We start from the raw sequence: 17,287 nt of genomic DNA, 5'->3' as shown, positions 1-17,287 counted from the left end.
ATAAATGGAACATGTTTGGGCCCTTAGGTGGGCTGAACCCTAAAAATGGTGTGCTTAAAACTTTGTGGCAATAGATAGATAGATAGATAGATAGATAGATAGATAGATAGATAGATAGATAGATAGATAGATAGATAGATAGATAGATAGATAAGTGAAAAGTTTAAACTAGTCAAACACTGACTTGATGTAAATGTAATATCGTTTATAACAATGGGATATAATTCACACATATGACAGTTTATTTTGTGAATAAATGTTCCCCTTGTATTGTATTACATTTATTGTATATTACACCAACAGCATGCGGGTTTTTTCAGGTGACATAATCCTGTTGCTATTGTTAAAAGTCTACACAGTGTGTGTTCATAGCGGTTTTGGGTTGAAGTGCGCTCTTTCACACAGCGAGTCTGGTCAATGGCGGAGTCATGAGCCCGAGCTAAGCTAAATTAAGCTAAATTAAGCTAAGCTAAGCTAGACGGTGTCTAGCGGCTCGAGCAGCAATAACTAGCCGCTGTGTGTAGCTAACGGGGGGCTTTTAGGCAGCGGCCAGTGAGAGGCACGAAGCGGCGAGCTCGTGCGCAGGAGCTGCAGCCTGGTCCTCAGCGAGCAGAACCACATGCACACACGCGCCGACTGCAGCACCTGTTCTGCACGCAGGCGGTTTTCTGAGTGGGATTTCTGGCACGCTGCAATAAAAGCTAACGACAAGTTACGCTTAGCCAAACCCGTAGAGCAAGACGGACATTTTTCAATCAACCGGTGTCCAAGCTCGATAAATAACAGTGCTTTTTGTTGTTGTTGAATGTACACCAAAATACACGGTAAGTTCCTTCAAGTTTGAAGCGCTATAGACACTTATGTAACGTAGCCGGTGATGGTAATGTAACTTGTAAGCTGGTAAATGTAAGCTCGCTAACCAACCGTCAAACTTGCCCATAGCTGCAGCTAGCAGGCTAGTTAACCATCCATCAGCCGTCCTGACCCGGCTTACTGAACATAGCATAAAGGCTAATTAGTTAGCGAGCAGCCTGGCGTGATACCGCGTAGCTTAAAAGACACGTTTAACCGTGTATGTGTGTTCGTTTTATTTTCCACGAATTTTCTAATGAATAGTATTCTTCGAGACAATAGGCAGGTACATGGGCAACGTTTTCATTCAGACTAGCTGAGGAGGCTAACCTAATAATATTAGCCCTCATAGCTGTGGTTTCACACTGATGGATTTGTCGCATCCATGATGAGAGAGTGAGTTCTTCTGAGTTTTTGCTCCTGCCACACCGGGAATAGTCACTCCCTGTCCTGCACATCCAGAGGTGACAGATGTGAAACTCGCCAAGTTTTCCTTCCAACAAGCAATCAGTCACAGGATTTGTGATGATTGTGGTCCAAATCTGAACCATGTCGGTTTAAAAACAAACTCTAATCCATTATCACGCACCACAGAAGACTGTTAAAGGGTTGCAGGTCATGATTATTAATAATGAAAAATATTGATCTGTAATAGTGATCAATTTTATTTTTGTTTTTTTAGATGAAACCGTGTTAAGTTGGCTCAAATTTTGTAAAGCGTGCAGTTTTATAAAATTCATGGCTGAGAAAGTGAGTACCCACCAAAGTCACCTTTTATTGTTTGAGCATTAACAATTGGTTTATTGTAAAATGAAAAAATAAATCCTTGATTAGTTTTTTTGTATTATAAGCCCACATTATGAATATATGACTACACGCAGAAAGTGTTTGGCCAATTTTTTTTTATAAATGTTTCTAATCAGAGCACAAATTAACGCAAATGAAAAATCTGTGAAAATATGAACCTTCATCGCTTTCTGAAGCGAATGACACCTTTCCTGAGAGACTCTGATCCCCTTCAGCTGTTTTTATAAATGCATGTGATTGGACAAACCAGATCGGAGGATCTGCTTCACAAGTGGTTCACGGTTTACGTCAACACTGTTACTGTATTTTCTTTAGCTTTGTCTGCCGATACGCTTCGCTGACTCTTTCAAGATCGCCGTCTGTCACTTTATGACTTTTGGCAGGTATCTCGCAAGTATAGTTTTGACTGGACTTTAGATTGAAGTGCGTCAACGTCACTGTGAGACTTTCACCGTCACAAGGCTTTACATTTTTGGATTGCCCAGCTGTAAAAACGTGTCCAGTGCTCATTTATGTCACCACAGTGTGAGATAAGCGAGATAACACAAATGCAAGGTGTTGTGAAAGTGCAGTTATTATGCTTGGCAGCAGCGAGAGAGAGGTTCAGTAGTTGAAATGAGTAGCCAGAAGGAATTTGTCCTCCAGTAAAGACTCCGATAGGCCGTTGCAGTGGCTGAACGCGGCCCGCGGAAATGCTCGAAGATGGATTTATACGCTGTTGAAGATAGTTCTTCTGAAACGCATGCTGCAACTGGTGTCCGCGTTTTAATTATTGCGTACTTTACGTACTGCTTTGTAAATTGAAGAGAATAATCCATGGCCTTTCTAGAGCTGGGATCCCGGTTGCATTCTAAACATTATCTGTTCTACCTTTTTATTTCCTTTTTTTATACACAGTGTAAAGTATCGTTAATGCCCAGCTCTTATTTCATGCTGAACATCAACTGCTGTTTGATGTTTTTAACCAGTATACAAATCATCAACAATACAACAAGTCTAAACTTCTTCTTCTTCTTCTTTCGGCTGCTCCCATTAGGGGTCGCCACAGCGGATCATCCGTCTCCATACCACCCTGTCCTCTATATCTGCCTCTTTTACACCAACTACCTGCATGTCTTCCCTCACCACATCCATGAACCTCCTCCTTGGCCTTCCTCTTTTCCTCCTACCTGGTGGCTCCATCTTCAGCATTTTTCTACCAATATAATTCATGTCCCTTCTCTGCACATGTCCAAACCATCTCAATCTCGCCTCCCTCACCTTGTCACCAAAACATCCTACATGTGCTGTCCCTCTAATAAACTCATTTCTAATCTTGTCCATCCTCGTCACTCCCAACGAAAACCTCAACATCTTCAACTCTGCTACCTCCAGCTCCACCTCCTGTTTTTTACTCAATGCCACTGTCTCTAATCCATACAACATCGCAGGTCTCACCACAGTCCTATAAACTTTCCCTTTCATTCTTGCAGATACTCTTCTATCACAAATCACTCCTGTCACTCTTCTCCACCCACTCCACCCTGCCTGCACTCTTTTCTTTACTTCCCTAACACACTCTCCATTACTTTGCACTGTTGACCCCAGGTACCTGAACTCCTCCACCTTCTCCACCTCTTCTCCCTGCAACCGCATCACTCCACTGCCCTCCCTCTCATTCACACACATGTACTCTGTCTTACTCCTACTGACTTTCATTCCCCTTCTCTCCAGCGCATATCTCCACCTCTCCAGGCTCTTCTCAACCTGCTCTCTACTCTCACCACAAATCACAATATCATCTGCAAACATCATAGTCCAGGGAGACTCCTGTCTGACCTCGTCCGTCAACCTGTCCATCACCACTGCAAACAGGAAAGGGCTCAGGGCCGATCCTTGATGCAGTCCAACCTTCACCCTGAACCAGTCTGTCGTACCTACTGCACACTTTACTGCCGTCACACTGTCCTCATACATGTCCTGCACCACCCTCACATACTTCTCTGACACACCTGACTTCCTCATACAATACCACAACTCCTCTCTCGGCACCCTGTCGTACGCTTTCTCTAAATCCACAAATACACAATGCAGCTCCTTCTGTCCTTCTCTATACTTCTCCATCAACATCCTCAAAGCAAATAAGGCATCTGTGGTGCTCTTCCTCGGCATGAAACCATACTGTTGCTCACAGATGGTCACCTCTTCTCTCAGCCTGGCTTCCACTACTCTTTCCCATAACTTCATGGTGTGACTGATCAACTTAATTCCCCTGTAGTTACTGCAGGTCTGCACATCTCCCTTATGCTTAAAGATCGGTACCAGCACACTCCTTCTCCATTCCTCAGGCATCCTCTCCCCTTCCAGAATCCTGTTAAACAATCTGGTTAAAAACTCCACTGCCATCTCTCCTAAACATCTCCACGCTTCTACCGGTATGTCATCTGGTCCAACCGACTTTCCATTCTTCATCCTCTTAATCGCTGCTCTCACTTCCTCCTTACTAATCCTATCTACATCCTGCTTCACCAACTCCACATCCTCCAACCTTCTCTCTCTCTGATTTTCCTCATTCATCAGCTGCTCAAAATACTCCCTCCATCTTCTCAACACACTCTCCTCACTAGTCAACACATTTCCCTCTCCATCCTTTATTGCTCTAACTTGCAGTACATCCTTCCCAGCTCGGTCCCTCTGCTTGGCCAATCGGTATAAATCCTTTTCTCCTTCCTTAGTGTCCAACCTCTTATACAGATCCTCATATGCCTTTTCCTTGGCTTTCGCCACATCCCTTTTAACCTGCTGCCGCATCTCCTTGTACTCCTGCCTTCTCTTCTCATCACTCTGTCGATCCCACTTCTGTTTTGCCAATCTCTTTCCCCTAATGCTCTCCTGCACTTCCTCATTCCACCACCACGTCTCCTTGTCTTGCTTTCTATTTCCAGATGTCACACCAAGTACTTTTCTAGCTGCCTCCCTCATCACTCCTGCAGTAGTTGCCCAATCATCCAACACCTCTTCACCACCACCAAGCCCCTGTCTGACCTCTTCCCTGAACCTCACACTACACTCTTCCTCCTTCAGTTTCCACCATCTTATTCTTCTTTCAAACCTTACTTTCCTCCTCTTCTTCTTCGCCTCCAAAACCATCCTACAGACCACCATCCGATGCTGTCTAGCTACACTGTCCCCCGCCAACACCTTACAGTCTCCAATCTCCTTCAGGTTGCATCTCCTACACAGAAGATAATCCACCTGTGTGCACCTTCCTCCACTCTTATACGTCACCCTATGATCCTCCTTCTTCTTAAAATACGTGTTCACCACTGCCATTTCCATCCTTTTAGCAAAATCTACCACCATCTGCCCTTCCACATTCCTCTCCTTAAAACCATACCTACCCATCACCTCCTCATCACCTCTGTTCCCTTCACCTACATGCCCATTAAAGTCTGCCCCAATCACCAATCGTTCTTTCCTAGGTACACCATCTACCACTTCATCTAATTCACTCCAGAATCTTTCTTTCTCCTCCATCTCACAGCTAACTTGTGGAGCATAGGCACTGATGACATTTATCATCATCCCTTCAACTTCCACCTTCACGATCATCACCCTATCAGAAACTCTCTTCACCTCCACTACACTCTTACTGTACGCTTCCTTCAGAATCACCCCTACACCATTTCTCTTCCCATCCACACCATGATAAAACAGTTTAAACCCACCTCCAATGTTCCTGGCCTTACTCCCTTTCCACTTGGTCTCCTGAACACACAACACATCTACCTTTCTCCTCTCCATCATATCAGCTTTCTCTCTCCCTTTACCCATCATAGTACCAACATTTAAAGTACCAACCCGAACCTCTACTCTCCTACACTGCTCCTTTTCCTGCCGTCTCTGTAGACGCCTTCCTCCTCTCCTTCTCCTCCTTCGGCCAACAGTAGCCCAATTTCCACCGGTACCCTGTCGGCTAACGATAAATGTGGCGGTCGTTGTTAACCCGGGCCTCGACCGATCCGGTATGAAATTCTCATTTGTGATCCGCATATTTGATTTGGCACATGTTTTACGCTAGATGCCCTTCCTAACGCAACCCTCCCCATTTACCCTGGCTTGGGACCGGCACTAAGAGTACACTGGCTTGTGCCCCCCTAATGGCTGGGTTACAACAAGTCTAAACTATATATCGAAAAACCATTTGCTTTCCACAGAAACAATCTGCAATTGAATGCCTGACAACGAGCTACAAATACCAGTGCTTGTGAAGAGTGTGCTGAACCGGCCACAAAACCAGCATCTCCATTTCTGTGTTTCCTACAATTTCATTTTTAAACACCTATTTATTCCTTCACTTGTGAAAGTGATCGTTCTCTAAGGCTTATGAAGCATGTCGTGTTTTAAGTATAGATCCAGTAGGTACAGTGGTTGTAAAACACAACCCTCTTCACGTCTCTGTGAGTTAATAGTAACACGTCAGTCCCTCACATGCTTATTGGAGGACAAACTTCCTGCCTAATGGCCAGATACATTGATAATGCAGATAATTACAACTTGCTATAAGTACAAGCCTCGCCATCGCGAATAATTTAGATACAATCGATTTTCTCATATTTCTTCTGTTTTTCTAAAACGAGTCCCAGTCTCATTGTGGTCAATTTCTAAGATTGTTGTGCTTAATGTATGACATGGGATTAAAACTACACAGACCAATACTTCATATTGTAGTCTTGTTTTTGGTGACAAAGTCTGAAGCAAACTGAGCTGGTCTGACTGTTGTTTTTAATCTTTTCGTGTTGTCGCTACAGCCAAGTAGTAGTGAAGTATAGCAGTGACTCCTGCCTTGTGTTCATACGAGCGAGCGAGCGAGTGAGAGAGCGACATTGTGACTGGTGAGCGTTAATGTTCTCTGTACTTGTGTGGCACAGAGCTGCGATTGCTTTGAAAAGCGACAAACCGCTCTCTCTCTCCAGCAATAGAAACCCACAAAGGCATCGCTTTCCCTTTCTTTTCCTGCTCTGTTCTCATTTTAGCACTAAAATCTGTCTGAATGACATTTTCGATATTTGTACCAAGTACATTTGGCATTTGCATGTGTTTTCTTTTTGCATTCCCTACAATATACATGGGCATGTATGTGCAAAATAACAGGCATGCACAAATGCCTCCATGTGCTACCGAATAACACGCTTGGTTCAAATGTAGTGATATGGACTAACACATCAGTTGGGACAGTTGCAAAGAACGGACGTGTTTTACTAAGGGCTCATGCAGCATTTAGACGAAATTTGCAAAGCATAAATTTATAAATATTAATACTAACGATGATGATAAATGTTAACGTCTCAATTTGGTTAATTCGACCAGAAGTCACCAGTCTTTTTTTCTGTTTGAGGACCCTCTGCTATTTTCTCATATATTTGGCTATGAGCGATTGGTGGCAGCTATAACAATGTGCAGCTTTTTTTTTGGTGGGGTCCTCCCACATACAGCAGTGAGTCATAGACGCCGGTGATTCTGGCTCATGTTTAGCAGGAAGCACTGCTCAGATATTGATGAGGGAGAACCCACAGTATTACGTCTTGATGCGGTTTGTAGAAAACGTTTTTTTTATTTTTAAAAGAATGTTATAACTGAAGTTAAGAAAAGGCCTCATCGATAAAAATGTTCATGTTGATATGCATGTACTCGTGAAATACCACAGACACACACTGATGCATATTTTGTCCTTTTAATAGATTGAAATTGACACACATAAGCTTTCATATAAGTTGCAGTATTTCATTTGAAGCATATGAGTCACGACTGAGATTTCTTTCAGATAAATTTATACAGTTTCTTTTGTAGGACATGTTTTTTTCCACCCAAACAGGATTTTTGAACATTTTTGTCTATATGTTCCTGCAAACGATTTGCATATAAAAAATGGTTTGTTTTTAGAGATGTTACTGCATCTCTAAACTCTGCTGTTATTGTTTTCCTCATGGTTGGTTTACAGCACAAGCAATGTGGTTTTTTATTTATTTATTTATTTTTCCTTCAGAGATTGGAGGTGCTATTTATAGACACCTACTGGAGCAAGTGTGTGGTGCTGCTGCATCTCCCACCCTTTCTTTCTGTCACGCTCACCTACAAGATTTCTTACTTTCCTCCCCATATTTACCCTGCTGTTAATTTCTGTATTCTCACCATTCACAACTTCATACCATTTTCTATATGAAATTGCTGCCTATGTTTCTTTTTTGGGTCTCTGTGCCCTTTGTCTTTCCTATTTAGCTGGCTTTTATTTCTTCGCTCTCATTTTCTGGTGCTTTTATTCGATGCCGCTGCCTTTTTCTGTCCTCCATGCTCCTTTTCCCTCTGCATCACTGCACCTCCCTATCTCTTTCTCTTTCCCAGCGCTCTTTTTTTTTTTTCCATTTTTCTCTCTGGATTTTTAAATGTTAATTATTTATGGGTGCTGGAGGGTGGGGATCGCTGTTTTAGCAAGAGAGGAGCCTGATTTCTGGTTGGGCATACAAGCCTTTTCAGGCACTCCGATATATATATAAAAAAAAAAAATGATGGCAAAACTCAAACATCAAGATTTTCTAACTTTTAAATAGCTGAAAAATGCAGATAGCAGATTGCAGAAGTTGTACGTGCTGAAACACAAACACTCACATCTCCGATTCTATTTTATGGTAATTTCCACTAAACAGTGGTGCAGTGATAAATTGCTCCAGCAGTCGGCACGTCTGGAACTGACTGTTCTCGTGACTGTCCCAAAATGAACATGAATAAGCTTTCCAAACAAAGCAGCTTACTTTAGAGTTACTGGTACTCAAAGGCAGGTTTGAGTAATTGTGGTAGCACATCGTACCTTCTGAGTTTTTACAGTAACTAAAATATTGTTCCACTGTTTCCAACATTTAAACAGGTACAGTTTCACTATTGCCTGTGGTTTTTTGTTTTGTTTTTGTATTTACAGTAATTAGACTTTAAAATAAAAACTGCTGATCAGTACATACAAAGAAAGACAGGACGATGTTAAGTAACAATATGGTGTGACGCTGGCTGTGCTCTAGAATTCCAGCTAGCTCAACATTCATCTCGCAGAGATTTATGGTAGGATGTGTTTCTAAGCAATTTTGTTTGGCTGTATAGTCGACTTCATTCATTCATTTCATTAGAGTCGCATTCGTTTCTCAGACTTCTGTAAACCTTTGTTGCTAACTAGCTCTTGCTTAATTTATTTGACAAGCAGATCGTTCTCTCGTAGGTCAGCTAAGATATGTGTCACTTTACCAGAGTCATGCTAGACTTTACACTGGCAATCTGTGTGTTTGTTGTTTATCTGGGTTGCACGTTTATCGGCATCGTTGCGCATTTAGAAATTGCGATTCCGATTCAAAATTGATGAATGATTAAACCGTATAGTCTGTGTATATGGACCATACATTTCATGTGGCTCTACCAAATCTTAAGGCAAACCTGTGTCAGTTCGTAAATAGTTTGAATTCCAACACTGTCACCAACAGTGGCTGTGGTCTCTGAGTGAGGTGAATGACATACTCTCTCCCTTCAATACAAAGTCCTCCCATTTTTTTCATCGTTGTATAGAAATAGTTAGAGCAGTAATTTAAAAGGTGTCAGACTCTTCACCGAGAGCTTTAGTTTTTACAGAGATGCGAAAGAGAATGCAGTGTGAAGCATGTAATGCCTTGTAAAGCCTGGGTTTATAAAGTCCACTATAGCACATTGCTCCAATGTATTGGCAATGTTAAGCTCACATAATACCTCACAGCCAAGCAAAGTGGCGTCTATATTGTGTGTGTCTGTCAGTCTGTCTGTACTATATGTCTATAGCGCATTCTGTATACTTGTACGGTTAAAGGCTCTGCACATATGTGACATCTGTGCCTTCATCAACTTCGTCTCTTGGTTGCTGGACATAGCTGGTGTGCTAGTTAAAATGATTTCCAGCTGTTTTTGTTAAACCCGGGCCTGAAAGTTCGAATGGAAATCTGCACGTTTGCAGACAAAAATGTGTGTGTGTGTGTGTGTGTGTGTGTGTGTGTGTGTGTGTGTGTGTGTGTGTGTATGTATATATATATATATATATATATATATATATATATATATATATATATATATATATATATATATATATATATATATATATATTAAAAGGCAAATTGCATGATTTCTCCAGCCTAGCCTTATTTGATACATATCACTGTCTTTTAAGATGCTTGAGTGTAGGTGGGTGTAGCCAGCATTTATGTCTGCTGATATCTCTCTCTCTCTCTCTCTCTCTTTCTCTCACACATACACATCCCTCTTTAGCCTCTGCAGTATTAGTAATTATTAGTACAGACTCTCGTTTTTAGTCACATGAAGCTTAGCCTGTGCTTTACGTCTCTTATTAGAGGTCACTGAATAGCTGTATTAGGCATTGAACAAATTAGATTGTTTTTCACTGTACTATAAGTTTTATGGAACCATAGCACTTGTAATTTGAATCAGTGGCGGGCCGTTAGGGCGAGCATAGCCTTCTCTGCTGGTCTAAAATTGTTGTAGAGGCGATAAGCGGAGGAGGAGGAAAAAAAACTGCTTTTTTTCACTGCTGTACACTACGTATCCCTAAACTTTTATTTGCTTATCTTAGTTTTCGTCACAATCTTCGCTTTTTGGCTTTGCCTCGCCCTCTAGCAGCGGCATTTCCAACTCGTACCTCAATTTTTTGCTCGCGTAACAAAGCAAAAAATCGATCGAGTGACGACTCGTACCTCGGAAAACACGTAAATTAATGCACTCGTAGGTCAAGGTACCACTGTAGTACTGATTGTTTCTATGTTGTGGCATCATGTTGATGTTATTTAGAGGTGTAGGTATGAGACCACTGAAGGAAATCCATGGACGTCACTGATTTAAATTTAATGTTTTGGACATCGCAACATTTATTGCAGAATTTACTTTTGGCGCACGTCCCTCAATAAAGTTAGATTTTTGGCCATTTGTGAGAAATGTATGCTTTTATACAGTTATGGCTTAAAGAAAGCATGCATCCTCCTTTAATTTATTTTTTCCTTGTTTATTTTTTGGGTTTTAGAAAAGTTGTGTTCCTCTTCACCATCTGATGGCAGCAAAATACACACTACTATTTCAGAATGTAGTAAACAAAAAAATTCTGTTACCAGTTGGGGAAAAATATTTACACCCTGTACTTCAGAAACACGTAAATACATTTGTTTGAAGTGATTTTGCTTCTGCGTGAGACACCGCTGCTAGATGGCGACGCGAAGCCAGAAAGCGAAGATTGTGATGAAAATTAAGATAAGCAAAGAAGAAAAAGTAAAAAATTTTTAGTTTAGGGATACGTAGTGTACAGGAGTGATAGTAAAAAACGAGTTTTCCCTCCGCCTCCGCTTATCGCCTTTACCCCCCCTCCACACACACACACACACACACACACACCCCACCAGCGTTTTCGTTAGCTCAAGTCGTCTCATCTCAAAGGTAAATACACTGAATAAAACCTTATTATATCTTTACATACTGTTTCTATTATGTTTTTATACAAGATTTGTTATTTAGAAATGTATTTTCCAATTTAATAACATGAAACATAAAAACGGGGTGTCATTTTGAGGGTTGGAACGGATTAATGCCATTTTAAGTATTTTCAATATGGAAAACTGATTTGATGTGCGAGCAAATTGAGATTCGAGCTCGTCCACGGAACAAATTTAACTCGTAGGTCAAGGTACCACTGTATTTCTCTGGGGAGTTTATCACACAGGTGAAGTGCGTTTTTTTTTTTTTTTTTTTTTTTCCGGTTTTCGTTCGGAAATTTAATCGGTCTAATGTTATGGGGTTCAGTTTTTTTGGCTTGAAGTTTGTGAAACCAGGAAAAATCCATAAATTAGCCGCTTCGTTGTTTAAGCCGCGGGGTTCAAAACGTGGGGAAAAAGTAGCGGCTTATAGTCCGAAAAATACGGTAAGCCCTTCTGGGTATACGGTAAATGTAAATCGTCCAATTTAGAGAATTTCAGCAGGAATAACCTGGTTCTTTGGAGAACTCATAATGCAGTCAGGACTCACAGAAGCACCTGAACCACCAGATTTTCACTAAACAGCACCAAGGTATCAGTGATCCACATTATACTGCAGGGATTTAAGATGATTTAAGACACGAGGTTTGTTGGGAATGAGAGAGAGATCATACATTCATTTAATTTGCATTTGTTCAAGATTGTGATACAAGTCATATATATATATATATATAAAAAAAATTATTGAATGTATTCTATTTTTATTGTATGTTTTTATGATAAATGATTCCTATCTGTTTTTGAATTGGGACACTGGTGAGATCGATACTCCAGTTATTTCAGATCTGCTGCACCTTAGAAAGTATTTTGAATGAGAGCAGGTTAGTGGAGAGAATGAACGAGCGCATGCTCGTAAGTTGGGATGAGTGAGAGAGAGAAAGAAAGGGAGTGGGAGAGAGAGAGAGAGAGAGCAAGCGCATGAGTGAGTGCAGTTCAGTTCTTCTTGCGCTTCATTCAGAAAAAGAAAGGGGGCATCAGAACCGAAGCATCCTCCGTTCACGCTAAGTGTAGAGGAGGAGAGAGGGACGAGCAGATCGTAAAAGAGGGGGGAAAAAAGAAGGTGAAGATTTGTCTCTTTCTGCAGGTGAGTGCATTATTGAGGATGTGTAGCTGCAGCTTGATTATGATTACTTATGATTAGGGCTTTGCACTGTAGTTTCAGTCGGTATGTCGTGTACATTGTACTGTTCGGAATCCCAGAGAATACGCCACTGACGACAGTATGGTGTGTGTGTGTTTGCATGCATGCAGGGTTAAGTTAATTGAGAAGACTTAATGATTTGTTCCGACAATGCACCTTCTTCATCCTTTGTTTGAACTTCGATCCTACTGTGCGGCTCTTCTGCTGTCTCGGTTCACTGTGTTACTTCATAGAGTTTCTCCTTTTCCTCATAGCTCATAGAATAGTGCATTTATTTAAACAAACCATTTATATATTAATGTATGATAACTGCCTTGCATGAAACAGACTGTCAAGATGGTGTGTGGAGGATATTGTGATATATCTAACTCATTGTGTGTGTGTGTGTGTGTGTGTGTGTGTGTGTGTGTGAGTTATCATATTTTTTTTCTGAACAGGGGGCAGGTGATAACCTACCAACTAATTAACTGTTAAAAAGTCACTTTTTATTGTTTGTGTGATTCTCCTTCCACTCATTGCTAAATTGTGCTGTTGATTTGTCAGTAGTCTATTATGCATGTGTTGTGCCCATTCACATATTGTGTGTATGTGGCATTGAGAGAGGCCCCTGTGTAGCCACCCACTTGTGTAGAGCGAGCGAGCGAGGGAGAGAGAGAGAGAGTGGAGGAGGGATGGAGGCAGGGCCATTTTCTGAGGTAATAAGGAATTCCCTTTCAATGCGTCCTTCCACACCACGCGTTGGAGGTGGAGGTGGAGAGTTGGTGGGGAAACTTGCCATGCTCTTGTCATCAACATTGTCACACACAGTTCAAGGAGTGTGCAACCGTGTGGGAGGAAAAGGTGGAGGATGGATAGATTAAGAGCCTTAAGAGGAGGTGGTGAAACAAACCCATAAGAGAATTTTCCAGACTTTGTTCTCAAGGATGCTTACCTTTTACACCCACCCACACACACACACACACACACACACATACACACACACACACACACACACACACACACACACACACACACACACACACACACAAAAAAAAGCTTCTTCCCCCACTTCTCTGTTCAGCTATTTCTCAGTTGCTTCTCTCGTTCTCTCCCTTTCTGTCTCTCTCTCTCTCTTTCCCTTTCTCTCGCTTCGTATCTCTTGGCCCCTGCAGAGCTGCCTCTACCATCAACAGCTCTGTCTGCACCTCCACCTGAGCCTAGTGCACACACGGGTTGTTATTTTTGAACACTGTTTGTTGGAGCAATGTCAGAGCAAGGATTAAGTAGAACTACAGAATAGGAATTGAAAATAGCGATGTAGAATAGAGAGAGACAGAGAGAGAAAGTGAGGAGGCACAGAGAAGCATCGCCTGAATAATAAAAAAAAAAAGAAACAGCACTATAAATAGCAGACAGTTCTCATGGCCTCGACACACTGCAAGGTTTTCGTTTTTTTTCTCTCTCCCCTCGCTCAGGCCTATTTCCTGTCTTTCCCGCCTCTGAACATGTCAAGTCAACATCTTGTTTTAAATGGATGTGTTATAGTATAATTTTCCACAGTCGGTCCAGCTCTCATGCAAGGTTTTTAAAAATGCACGAGATCTATTTATTAGAAGAGGGGAAAAAAGCCGCAAGCGCTCTTTCACCTGAAAGCGGTGATTTATGCGCTGACTGGAAGTTGTGTAATTGGTTTTTAAAGTCGGTGAGTTCACACTCCTCTCATCGGAAATCACAGCATCAGAGGCTGCATGCATACATCAATCATAGTGATTACAGAAACGAGGCTTCAGATGATGGCTGTGTTAAAACCCAACAAATGCATGCTTTAAAGCTTTTTTTGGAGCACATTCATACAAATGTCAGATAAGTACGTGTCAAAAGTGAGCGTCGAAAGATTTCTTGTGGTCCTATTTCATGCTTCTTTTTTTACACCTTTTCATTCTGGACCGTCATTTTTTTCCCTACATCATATGGGCATTGTGTTCTTTTTCTAACCCCAAACCTTCAGTGTGTTGTGGTTTTATAGATAGATGGGTGAAAAGGTTTTCCTTCCATCCTCATTATCTGTACTTCGAATGCCTTCGTCTGCTAAAAATGCCCAGGAAGGATAAGGCCTTGCTCATGTCCAAGAACTGAATGTGCACCTGTGAGCTTAATGTTGCTGTTATTGCGCTTCTATTTTATATAACAATGATTTTTTTCAAAATTGAGACTTGGGAGTGTGGGCTTTTTCTTGCCCATCTCCACTTCGTAAATCTGCAGTATTCTGCACCAAACCTTGACCTTTGCACTTTGTGTTAGCTGCTAATGGGAAATTTGAATTGGACTCTTAAATAGCTAGCAGATAAACCTACATAATTAAGCAATATATGTATATTTGCTGTGTTTATTTGCTCTTGATTATTTTCTAATAGGGAGTGTAAAATGCCAACACGGTAATTACTAAGCAGCAGTTTTAACATTGGTCTCTGCTGTAAAATGTTTACACGTGACAGTCAGATTCCTGAGTCGTTATAGGCTACACTGTAGTTAACTGATACTTTGCAACTAGTTGGCTTGGAATACATCACTGTTGATGCAGGTACAAAGTAGTAAACAGATCGTAGATCTTTTCTGAGACGCTGTTAGGATAATTTTATTCTGAAACCATTCTTTACTATGGTGCCGTCACATACCGGAGAATGAAATGATGGATATTGCTGCACAGTAATGATTTACAACCAGGAAAGGCTGGACCTATTTTTCTTTAGTGGTCACACTGGCACCTAATTTAGCAAATGTGTTGAATGCATGTTAGATTGACTATTACTATCATTATTTTTGCTATTGTATTTGCCTTGCAGCAACATGGCTGACATAGAACATGCTTAGCTAATTAGTTTGTATGCATGCTTCAGCCATCATCATCATCATCATCTTCTCCCGCTTATCCGTATTCGGGTCGCGGGGGCAGCAGTCTAAGCAGATTCCCCAGACACTTCTCCGTGTCCAGGGATCGGGCTGTCGAGGCCCCCGCCTTCGACTGCTGCCCAATCCTCTCAGCACCGATCCCCTACGGTCCCTCCTGCAGGTGGTGAGCCCACGGGAAGGCGGCCCCACGTCGCTCTGACGTCACGGTCCTTGGTTTTATTTTTCTCGTAAGGGTCCCCTGGAGCATAGAGGGTTAAGGGCCTTGTTTTAGGGCCCAAGAGTGGCAGCTTGGCGATACCGGGGCTTAAACCCCCGACCTTCCGATCGGTAACCCAGCGCCTTAACTGCTGGAGCCATTGGTGAGAAAAAAATATAAGGGTTGCCAAGTCTTTTATTTTGTGAAGGGGTAATTAAAATAACTTTATTCTTGTACCAGTGAAATTGTTTGTAGAGTGTCGTCACACTGTATTTATGATGCAGCGTATGGCCACATCTGTCCACTACAACCATATGTTCATTTTGAGTTTATAATCTGGATTTAATCCTCCTTTACAATTATAATAGCCTCTACCTCTCATGGAAGACGCATCACTAGATTTTGGAGCAAGGCTGTGTGAATTGCTCTTTCAACCACATAGCATGTTCAAGCACTGATGTTGAGTGAGGAGGTCTGGGGTGAAAAGTGTGCCAACAGTGTTAAGCATGGTTCAGGAAAGGACTTTGTTCAGGACTTTAGGTCTTGGAAAGCCCTGTGTTAATGAAGCACTCATCGTGCATAAGAGGTATTGTCATGTTGGAGCATGGTTAGGTTTTTTTAGTTTTTACTTTAACTGAAGGGAAACTAAAGAATACAGAAATCTTGTAGACGTCTGTGCGCTTCAAACTTTGTGGCAACTGTTTGGCAATGTTGTATACTAGAAGTGTAACGGTACACAAAATTCTCGGTTTGGTACGTACCTCGTTTTTTTAAGTCCCGGTTCAGTACAATTTGTGTATGGATGGGGAAAGAAATGCAAAACATAAAATAGCTTGTTGATTTTTTTTTTATTAACGCAGTTTATTATTATTATTAGCATATGTGAGCAACGTTTGAAGAGTTTGCATTTTTAAAACAATTTTTAATAAAATGCCTGCTTGGTTAAATAATGTATAAAATAATATTTATAATACTAATATATATTTATTTATAAATATAAAATTAATAAAATTAATGCAATACACTTATATCAATTAAATTGGCACAAATGAAATTTGATTAAATACAATCAAATAAATGGAAAAATAAAATGAATAGTTTACATTTGTTAGACCCCACTTTGGTAATACAAATGTGTATATAAGTGTGTGTGTGTGTGTGTGTGTGTGTGTGTGTGTGTGTGTGTGTGTGTGTGTGTGTGTGTTTTACAAATGAATATTTCATTTTCTAAAGATATGTTCTACTTATTTCAGCATACTTTAACCATTGTCTTTATTCCTTCTATCCTTCATTTTTCACTCCCTCAGTATGTGGAATTTTCATGCTTTTTTCATTTTAAGTGAAATTTTTAAAGCTGGACATAAAACTCTAAAGAATTCATAGCGCTAGCACTTCTGGATTAGCGACTAATGCTATTGCTATGGATTCTTAATTGTTAAACAAATCTCCAGTACAAAGTGAGTCTGGTCTAGTCTGTTTTAATGCGCCTGACATTGTTGTGCATTGCAACCGAAAGCCCTGTACCGAAACATCTCGGTAGTAATACGTGTACCATTACACCCCTAGTGTGTACATATCTGTTATTGATCTGGCCCATTAATTCCAATGGCCACCTTATTGTAAATTGCTGATCAGTCAAGTGAACACTAACTCAAGCCATTCCAATAAGTACCAGTTCATTCAGTCAAAGCAAACGTTGTAAAGCCCCTCTTAATGTCTGAAGTGAATACGCCATTGGCGCTAGTGCTTTGTTGTTTGTAGTCATGTTCTATAATGCGTCTTCTCTTCATGCTTGCTAGAAAAAAACAGATGGGAGTGTGCTAT

General features: G+C 41.1%; 1 protein-coding gene across 14 annotated transcripts in view; it reads left to right on the top strand.

The window, feature by feature from the left end:
- Positions 1–363: 363 nt before the first annotated feature.
- Positions 364–17,287, top strand: part of r3hdm2 (R3H domain containing 2) — a 53,826-nt gene continuing 36,902 nt past the window's right edge. For 8 of the 14 annotated variants that reach the window (XM_083529179.1, XM_083529184.1, XM_083529178.1 and 5 more), the window contains exon 1: positions 364–824. The gene's annotated coding sequence lies outside the window, so the exon portion shown is untranslated. Of the gene's footprint in view, positions 825–1,229; positions 1,249–12,139; positions 12,322–17,287 lie in introns of those variants that run through there. The other 6 variants (XM_083529182.1, XM_083529185.1, XM_083529183.1 and 3 more) reach the window with 5 other exon arrangements.

Source organism: Silurus aristotelis (genome assembly GCF_946808225.1).
Source record: "Silurus aristotelis genome assembly, chromosome: 2".
NCBI classification, from domain to species: Eukaryota; Metazoa; Chordata; class Actinopteri; order Siluriformes; family Siluridae; genus Silurus; species Silurus aristotelis.
Note: the sequence above shows the minus strand (reverse complement) of the source record. Positions and strands in the feature narration are given on the sequence as shown.